At 36.1% G+C, this 10,853-nt stretch overlaps 1 pseudogene; it reads left to right on the top strand.

Moving 5' to 3' along the window:
• The first annotated feature begins 5,710 nt into the window (after positions 1-5,710).
• Positions 5,711-10,250, top strand: LOC141495830 (vesicle-associated membrane protein 4 pseudogene; annotated as a pseudogene).
• Positions 10,251-10,853: the final 603 nt, after the last annotated feature.

The raw sequence follows: 10,853 nt of genomic DNA, 5'->3' as shown, positions 1-10,853 counted from the left end.
TAGCCCTGCTTCCTGATCCTGTATGGCTAGGGCTAGTTTGCTCTGGTTCAGTGTGCTTCTCTCTTACCCAAGTGCAGCAGACCCTTCCCCCAGATTTGCTAAGTTGCCTTGATCTAGGAAATTGTTTCACTAAGTCTTTGGGGGATTCTATCACTTTAGAATCTCTGTGGTGTCATTATTTAAAAGTATTTAGAGTAGGTTGCGGGAGAGTTTGAGAGAGTCCTCCCTTTACCCAACCATCCTGGCTCCACTCCTCATCTTTTCCTTTAGAATCTTCACACTTTAAAAGATCCATGATAAGATTTATGTGGGTACTTTCTCCATTAATGCTGCATGGAAATTATCAGTGACTACAATTCCTTTTGGCATTTAGTGAAGAAATTGTTAGATCACTGGATTTGACATCAGAAATATCTGAGTTTAGATCCTGTCTCAGACACTTACTAGCTGTATTTTCCTCATCTGCACTATAAACTGGAGAAGAAAATGACAAAGCACTCCAGCATCTTTGTCAAAAAACTGCCAAATGAGAACATGAAGAATTAGGAATGAAACAATGAAACAACAAATTGCTCTTATAATAATTTTGTTCCCATTTTGATAATTATTTACAAGAGGAGAAATCCAACATTCTTTTGGTCTGCTTGTCCTTTTAGTTTGGAAAGCTATGAATAAACCATTCAGTATATCTAGTTGTTGTTTCCTGGTCTCACAACTCAGTATGCTTCTTCTAATAAAATACATCCTTAAATATATCATTTTTCTTTTACTTAATCAAGTCTTCAAGGGCAACATAAGTCTTAGTTAAATCCAATATTGTTGTTGGAGTTGTTTGCAATTTTAATTTTCCACAATGATCATGGTTCATTATTTGTTGCTATATATAATCACCAGAAAACTTTTCACAATAAAAGATGAACTTTAGCAATGCTGAATATTGATGAAATTTTCTAAATGCATTTTAGCTGAATTTCTTAATGTTTAATTCTTGAGTCAACTCATCACTCTAGATCCTTGCCCCAAGAGTCATATAACTCATAGAATAATTTTATGCTATGTCTCTTTAGTTATTTGTTTTCATTTTTTTATATCTTATACAAAAACATAATACAATTTTAAAGATCTAAAACTAATAGTCAGAAGAATTCTTAGAAATCATCCCCTGGGGCAGCTAGGTGGCACAGTGGATACAGCACCAGCCCTGGAGTCAGGAGTATGTGAGTTCAAATTTGGCCTCAGACACTTAATAATTACCTAGCTGTGTGGTCTTGGGCAAACCACTTAACCCAATTTGCCTTGCAAAAACTTAAAAAAAAAGAAGGAAATCATCCCCTGGCTAATTGCTAGAAGAAAAATGATGGAAACCTTGGAGAAAGTGTCAATTGTTTTTCAGAGTTCATTATATACAAAAAAGGAGAGAACACTGGTAAATTTTCATTCAAAACATATATTGAGAGAATAAATTTCAATGTTGAGAGAAAGTATAAGAATAACTAAAGAATCATGAAGGAAATTTATCCAGGAACTAAGTGGTGCTCTCAACTATAAAATCCTATTGAAACAGTAGCATTTTTGTAGTGACAAAGAATTGAAAATTGAGGGGACGTTCATCAATTGGGGAATGGCAAAAAATTGTGGTACATGTATGTGATGGAACACTATTATTCTATAAGAAATCATGAGGGATGTAATTTCAGAAAAACTTGAAAAGACTTGTAGAAATCTATATTGAGTGAAATGAGCAGGACCAGAAGAACGTTATACATGAGGTAATCATTAACAACAACATGGGGTAATGATCAACTATGATGAACTTGTTCATTTCAGCAGCAAAATAATCAAGGACAATTTTAAAAGACTTGTGTTGGAAAATACTATCCATATCCAGAGAAGGAATGTGGAGTTTAAATGAAGACCAAAGTTTATTTTCTCCAATTTTAAAAGTTGTCTTATGTATTGTCAATTTTGTCTCTTTAATTTTCTTCCAATGTAAATTTGATTCTTCTCTCACAACATGTTCAATATTGATCTATAACATATTATATGATATATATATATATTAAGCATCATTAAAATACGGTCTATATCAGATTGTTTTCTATCGGGGGCAGGGGGAGAGAAGGGAGTAAGTGAGAAAAATTGCAAAATTCACAAACTTGACAAAAAAATGATGAGTAAAACTACCATTGCATAGAACTAAAAAAACAAATAAATAAAATATTTTTAAAAGAATTCTATTGATAAAAACACAAATTATTTCAATGAAGAAGAAAAGCAGTTCCCTCCTTGGAAATACCTATGTGGATACAAACAGAACAATTTGATTTAGATTTTTAGAAGCTGTGGGCAAAATTTCTACACAGAGATGATTTGATTCCTTGTCCTGGCATAGAGTTCACTTTGGGTACTCAGAGGCTGATAAATAAGTTGTAGACTGTCAACTTTTGCCTTTGTGCAGAAGTTTCAGTTATAGTCACACTAAGATCCAAGGATCTACCTAGTCTAATATGGAGAGAAAAGAAGATGACTAGATGATAAGCTTTTTAGTACAACCAACTATGAAACAAAAAAAAAAAAAATTAAATGATCATTACTCCTGTGTAGTCCTTTCCATTTAGTCTGGAATGATGAAGTGACAGCAAAGAAGGAAGTAATAAGTTCTTTAAAATATCTCTTTTCTTCCTATCACCGATGTGGCTGCGACTGGAAGATGACAACTTTTGGAAGCAAAACCAACCCCTGGAGAGCCAAAAAAAGGAGTAGAAGCTGTTCAGGTGAGGAGACAGGAAGCCCAAGAATCAGGAGAGGGGAGTTTTTGGTCAACATTCCACACATCTCCCTTGGAATATGGGGAATATATTGCTAACCTCTTCAAGGGGCTTTTTGTAAAATGGAAATACTGTTCCTGATGGTTGGTCTGGCTCCTGTAGAAAAGACAAGATCTGATCCCTGTGGCTCTATTACTTCCAGAACACACAAAAACTGATTTTTGTGATTGACAGTAGTGAGAGAAAATGAGTAAATGAAGCCTGAGGAGGACTGATAATAATATTTGTAATGGATGAGCTTAGACATGCCTTATTATTAATATTGGCTAACAAATAGTGTCTTCTCGATGCCATGAATGAAGTTGAAATCACAGATAAAGTTGGACTGCATTCTCTTTGTTACAAAAACTGGTACATCCCAGCCACCTGTGATACTAGTGGGGATGAGCTCTATGAAGGACTATATTTTTTTTTCTAAAATCAGCTCTGAAAACAGAAATGAAACAAAAAAAGATCCTCCTCCCTCTTTCTTCTCTCCTTCTTATTTTCTCCTATTTGCCTTTTTCTTTACTCCCAGATGGTAGCAGTCTTTTGTGGTATCGAGTGCCAAAGAGTGCTTTTTTCCCAAACCCTTTGTACAGTATGTATTGTACCATGCTGGAAATGTGGCAAATATAGGCCTGAAAACAGATTTTCTTATTTAATGCAAAAACTATTTTTTTTAATCTAAATTTCTGGAACTCCAATGCAATATTATTCAGCTTTTATTAATGCAGAAAAAAATCAACTGACCATTTAGTACAGGGAAGGGAATTTAAGCACATTGACACTTGGGTTACTGGGGGTTAATGTGCAGCAGTAAAGCCAAATGTGACTCTTATTGACTTGTGAGATCTGAGTTGAGATCCATTTCTGTGGTTATTTTTAACAGGAAATCTGTATTTTTATAAATAATAATAAAAAAAGATTTAAATGGTAAATGATCAATTTTGCATGGTTAAAATAGAGATCCTATGTCTTTGGACATGTATTTCATAGAAATTGAGCTTGTATTTTTGCTCACTTGGTTATTTATTGGGGACCAAAAATAAACATTGAGAATGTGGTTCAGAGCAGGCTGTACATTGAGATCATTAGATCTTCCATCATAAACCATTTATAACTAGACTTTCCCCCCCTTTGCAGTTCAGGTCATATTTTTATTAGTTCTCTACCACACTTGAATAACTCTTAGGAAGAACATAGTGATGACTGGGTATAAACACTTGGAAGACCTTTCTGACATATTTGGACAACAAAAAAAAAACTTTTATGTTTGATCAAGTGTTTCTGTTTGAAAGTTCTCCACACTAGTCACTAAACCCAGTCCGTGTTTGGAGATATTTCAAAAATACTGTCAAAGGTAGTGAAGTGAAGGCAGGAAATCCTGGGAGCCTCCCCAGACCACTCCTAATAGCTTTAAATAATGACTCTAACCAAATTCTAGAGTAGCTGAACCCACAGGAAGACTGAGTGAAGCAATTTTCCAGTGCAAGACAACTTGGAAGATCCAGGGAAGAATCTGTTACACTGGGGTTAGAAAGGACCTGTAGCACAGCATGTCATCCAGGAACAAGAAGTAGATGCTTGAGTCCGTGGCAGGTGCCTGGGTCTGTGGCAGTAGTAGCAATTTCCAGAGATTATCAAGGACAACTTGTGATATTAGTGGAAAACTCTGCCACAACAGAGTGAGCATAGAATCCATTACTGCTCAACTCTCAGTGCAAACCTGGCCCCAGGAAGCAGGAAACAGGCCTGGAGAGCTTCTCGGCAGGGATCCACCCTACAGCTGCTTCCAGAGCTCTCAGTGCACAAACAGTAAGATGATTGCAGAGTTCCTTTACTATCCCTGAGGCAGGATTCTTGTTTTGCCCATGCTCAAATCTAGTTCTCATTCTGTGTCTCAGTCCCATGAAAAGGAGTTTTACTGCCATAGCAATGCAGGGACCTTCCTCACAACTCCAGGGCAGAGGGGAGTACTTGTGGTTATCCATAGACAAGAGAACAGTCAGAGCCTCTCATAAGATCTTGAAGGAATTGAGGTCCCTGGGGGATGTCCCTTAAAACAGCTGCAAAAACCCTCAAAAACCCTGGAAGCAGAGCCCCACCTTAACAAAAATTTATAATCAAGTAATAGACTGGGGACGTGAACAAATGGCAGAAGAAAACAAAAATGACCCCAGTTACTTTTGTCCTATGGAGGATTAAAATGCACATTCAGAAGATAACAAAGTCAAAAGTTATACATCCAAAGTCTCCAAAAAAAATATGATTTGGGATCAGGAAATGGAAAAACTCAAAAAAGATTTTGAAAATCAAAATAAGGAAGTAGAGGGAAATTTGGGAACAGAAATGAGAGTGATACAAGAAAATCAGGAAACCCAAGTCAGCAGCTTAGTGGAGACACCAAAAAAATACTCAAGATAATAACATCTTAAAAACCACTTTAAATAAATGAAAAAAGCAGTCCAAAAAAGTCAAGGAGAAGAATGCCTTAAAAAGCATATTTGGCCAGTTGGAAACAGAGATATAAAAACGCTGTGAAGAAAATAATTCCTGATGCTCCCTGGTCCCCCCCGGGCGGGTGGCCGAGGCACCGAGTGGCTGAAGCCCCCTCCCCTTCCTCCCCTTCCTCCCCAGACCCTCTCCCCCGGCCAGCTCCGCCCAGCCCGGCCTGGCCCGGCTCCCAGGGGCGCCCCGGAGCCTCCGGCGGACGCCAGGTACGGGGGTCAGCGGTGCCGGGCTCGGGTGGAGACGGGGGGCTGAGGCCGCCAGCCCGGGCCACGGGGTCCCCACGAGGCACCGCGGAGTGGGGAGCGGGTGGGCGAGGGGTGCCCGGGGCCAGGCAGGCCAGCTGTGACCCCGGGGCTGGGCTGGGCAGAGAGACGGTTCACAGATGGGGAGACTGAGGCAAGCAGGGCGGAGTGGTATATATCTATCTCTTAAAGTTGGGAAAAGAAAAGCAACTTTTTGAGTAATAAAAATGCAGCCTAAATTCAAGCGCCACCTAAATGATGATGATGTCACTGGCTCTGTGAAAAGTGAAAGGAGAAATCTCTTGGAAGAAGATTCAGATGAAGAAGAGGATTTTTTCCTAAGGGGACCATCTGGACCAAAATTTGGACCCCAGAATGACAAAATTAGACATGTACAGAATCAGGTGGATGAAGTAATTGATGTCATGCAAGAGAATATTACAAAAGTGACTGAAAGAGGAGAGAGACTGGGTGAGCTACAAGATAAATCAGACAGCTTATCAGATAACTCAACAGCTTTTAGCAACAGATTGAAACAGCTTTGAAGACAAATGTGGTGGCGTGGATGCAAAATGAAGGCCATCATGGCTCTGGTTGCTGTTATCCTTTTGCTGGTGATTATCATTCCTATTGTCCTGAAATATCGGACTTGATTCTGTGACCAGAGATCTCTAATAAAACATTTCTGGGACAATTTAAAAAAAAGAAGATTGCTGCATAATTTAAAGCTAAATGTACATGACTTTGAAAAGTGTTTTTTCTCAAGAAGAGGCAAGTGTCCTGTTTAAATTGGAGCATTGACAAATTCCCAATTAGCAACCTCTCCTTTACCAAAATATGCTGTCATTAATTTATTTTTAAAAGAAACATCTACTTTGCCTTGTTATAGAAGCCTAATTTGAAACTAGATAGTTGCCAATACATTATTTGTATATAGAGTTAAACGTTGATGATAATATTTACAATTTAACATAACTTCCTACTGTAAATTAGAGAGGGAGGGATTTATTGCATCAAGTTCAGGGATAGGATGGGAGGTAAGAGATGAAACATTATGTAAAAAGGATTGGTAACCATTCAATTAATGATCACAAAGTGTATAATTTTTCTCATGTAAAAAAAATAGATTTTGGAAATGGTTTCCATTATTTATGGTGAAACTAAAGTTTTCAATACTGCTACTTTCAACTGTGACTAAAGACATTCCAGTAAACCTATTTTGCCTGTATGTAGAATCTGTGACAACTTTTTTTTTTTTACTTTGGGGCTATAGTTGATCAATCTTATAGCACAGCCTTGGATAATTAAGGCAGGAAATGAGATTGAAGGAAAGGAGAGCATCAGTGGAGTGTTTGGGAATAACGACTTCTACCTATGAGCACATTGCAATAAAGTAATAATTGGAGAGAAGCTAAGAGAAAATGAATAAAAGAAATCTATAGTTAAAAAAAAGAAAAAAGAACGAAAATAATTCCTTTAAATGGAGAATGGAACTAAGGGAAGCTGATGACTTTGTGAGAAATAAAGAAACAAACAAAAAAATCAAAAGAATGAAAAACTAGAACAAAATGCAACAGATCTCACTGGAAAAAGAACTGATCTGAGAAATAAATCCAAGAAAGACAATTTAAAAATTATTGGGCTACTTAAAAGTCATCATCAGGAAAACAGCCTACCTTCATTTTTGAAGAAATAATCCCAGAAAATTGCCCTTCTAGCCTAGTAGCAGAGGGTAAAATAGAAATTACGGGAATCTATTGAACACTTCCTGATAGAGATCGCAAAATAAAAATTCCAAGAAATAGTATAGCCAAATTCTAGAACTCCCAAGTCAAGGAGAAATTATTAAAGGCAGCGAGAAGGAAATAATTCAACTCTCATGGAGCTACAGTCAGGATAACATAAGCTTTAGCAGCTTCTACATTAAGGTCTTGAAATATGATATTCTAGAAAACAAAAGTCCTGGGATTACAACTAAAGAATCAATTACCCAGAAAAACTGAACATACACTTTCAGGGAAAAGTTAGACATTCGATGAAATAGGGGACTTTTCAAACTTTCCTGTTGAAACAACCAGAGCTGAGAAGAAAGTTTTATCTTCAAGTCCAGGACTTAATGAGGTATAGAGAAGGTGGACAGGAGGGGGAAATTATGAGGAATTTAATGATTTGAACTGCTTTTCTTCCTGCATAGGAAGATGATACTGATAACTCATAAAACCTCCTCATTTGTTAGGGCAGCTAGAAGAAACATATATAGACAAGGCATAGGAAGGAGATGAATTTGAAAGTATTCTCTCACTTTATTTTTCTCATTCTTGGGAGAGGGGAAGTTTATGTTTACTTTTCTTACATGACTATTGTAGTAATCTGAAAAAAAGAAAATCAAATTAACAATTAAAAAATTGTTTAAAAACACATTCAAGAACACTAGGTATTTCTCTATGCTGTCTAGATTTTGAAAGAAAATCAGTTTTGCATGAAAGCTTGAAGAATCATTCCAACCTAGAAATATTTGGTACTGATCTGGAACAAAACCCCTATTGGTAAATATGCAAAATGTCCTTTACTGCCTGCCCCTCAATAATATAAGAGTCAGATTTGCCAACTGAAAAGTTATCATTACTTTTTTTCTTTTATATTTTGATTAACATTGAAGAAGCTGGAGCTGTTAAATTTTATCTTGGAAAAAAACTCAGAATTAGTTTGTTTGGTGTTATGGAAACTCTTATCCCATTGAATATACAATTAGTAATGGCTGTTTTGTTTAATTGTTTGCAGTTTTCATTTCTACATATAAGCACTGTAATTAAAGCTATTAGAATATAAAAACTCTTTTGAATATTTTGAGTAATGTGCCATATTTGGAGAGGAGGAGAAAGAAGCATCAAAATCAATTTCAAAATGTTGACCCTACTTGGGATAGGAATATGATAATATTACAGGGCCTAAAAGATTGATTCTTTAAAGAGAAATCTGGAAAATAGAAAACAACTCATTATGGGTTCAAGTTCCCTATTTATTGTATGCAAATCCAACCTTTTTATGTTTTAAATTGAAATCGTTTTTATTTATTTATTTTTTTAGGTTTTTGCAAGGCAAATGGGATTAAGTGGCTTGCTCAAGTCCACAAAGCTAGGTAATTATTAACTGTTTGAGACTGGATTTGAACCCAGGTACTCCTGAATCCAGGGCCAGTGCTTTATCCACTGCACCACCTAGCTGCCCCTGAAATAGTTTTTAAATTTATAGTCAACAAAATTGTAATAATAAATGCTGACAGTTCAAAATTCCACTGAATGAAGGTGGATGAGTTAATGATATTTTTTTTTAGGTTTTGCAAGGCAGTGGGGTTAAGTGGCTTGCCCAAGGCCACACAGCTATGTAATTATTAAGTGTCTGAGACTGGATTTGAACCCAGTACTCCTGACTCCAGGCTGGTGCTTTATCCACTGTGCCACCTGGCCACCCCGGGTTAATGATATTCTGAAAGATACTTAAAACATATTGAATTGCCCTCTTCTTAATTTAAATTCAATTAATCATAATCTTGTATTATATATGTATTGCTTTTGTTCCCCCACACACACACCTAACCCAGTTGGATGGTAAGATCTGTAATAAATAAATGTCTCAGATTTCTTCTGTATCACTGAGGGGAATTACAGAATTGTTAAAGCTGGAAAGGTAAGAGACATAGTAAATAGATTTAGAACTATAAGGGATCTCAGGTATTTGTTTCAAAGATGAAGATATTGAGAACTTGGAAAAGTAATATTTTATTAAAGTAGCAGATCTAGGATTAAAATTCATTTCTTCAGATGATAAATCTAATCCTCTTCCCAATATGCTTTACTGATTCTTATGAGGAAATGGAATGCTTGAGGTCACATAGGTAGAATTTAGTAGTAATAAAAATCAAACATAGTTCATAACAGCTCATTTAGTGCAAAACACATTTTAGTCTCTCATTAAAGAAATAGCTGATTACTGATAAATCCTGACATCAACTTTCATGTTGTATTAATAGTTTTCACTTTTCAGAAAAGACTAAATGACCACCCACATCTTTTTTTTTTTGCTTTGATGTTTAAGTTCCATAATTTCAGGTTAAGTGCATGAGACATTTTGCCCACCAAATATTTTCCAATTTTCATAATTATTAGAGTACAGATCATTGGTTCTTTATAAAAAAACGTATCCTATGCTCAAAGTAGAATACCTGAGAGAGGGAGATAGAGATAGATAGAACCAGAGAGATAGAGAAAATGGAAGAGAGGGAGAAAGGGAGAGACTATCTCTATCCATTCATCCATCCATCCATCTGTCCATCTAGCCATTCATCTGTCCATCTATTGTCTGTCAGTCTATCTATCTATCTATCTATCTATCTATCTATCTATCTATCTATCTGTCTATCTATCAACATCTATTATCTATCATCTATGATCTATCACTATGAACCAAACACTTTTCTGTGTACTGAAGACACAAACACTTATATAGAGACAAATACAGGTATATAGGTGGCAAAGTGGATAGTACTGAATTGAAAATCAAATCAGAACACAGACAATGTCTGGGTGAACATTGGGAAATGAATGGACATATATGGGCCTCTATTTTCCCCTATATATCTTTTCATGTAAAACTGTGATACTAAGAGTACTACCTGCATTGATGTTTGTGAGGATAAAATGAAATAATATTTAAAAAGAATTTTCCAAACCTTAAAATGTTATCTAAATAGTAACCATTTAGTAGTATTTGCCTTTAAAATGTTTGAAAGGGAAGGCAACACATAAAGAGAAACTAAATATAAGTTACTTTTTAAAAAAAGATTATTTGGGTTTTTAGAGGACTATTAATGAGGATTCGCAGTGCGAAGGGGCATCCAAAATGGTTAAGGTAATGTTGACTCAGATTAGAAGTAACAAAGCTTCTAGAAGTAGTGATAAACCAATAGTAATATTTTTTGCAAGATCTCATCTGTACTTCAACCTCAGTTCTAGGTACCATGGTTTAATAATGATATCACTGAGCTTGAGAATCCAGAGGTAGGCAGTTAAAATAGCTTAATTTCATTGCTTTTGAGAAATGCTTAAAGAAAGTGGGCATGCTTCATGTTTAACATGGAAAAGAAGAAACTCATTGGAGACATAATAGTATATTCAAATACTTGAAGGGATATCACATGGAGAGAATGAAGTAGAAGTTGGAAGAAGAGTTACAGGATCTGATGCTGGATGAATGGAGCAGAATCAAAAGAACATTGTCCACATTAACAACA

Source organism: Macrotis lagotis, chromosome 8 (assembly GCF_037893015.1).
Source record: "Macrotis lagotis isolate mMagLag1 chromosome 8, bilby.v1.9.chrom.fasta, whole genome shotgun sequence".
NCBI lineage: Eukaryota > Metazoa > Chordata > Mammalia > Peramelemorphia > Peramelidae > Macrotis > Macrotis lagotis.
The sequence above is the reverse complement of the archived record's forward strand: the minus strand, read 5'-3'. Positions and strand labels throughout refer to the sequence as shown.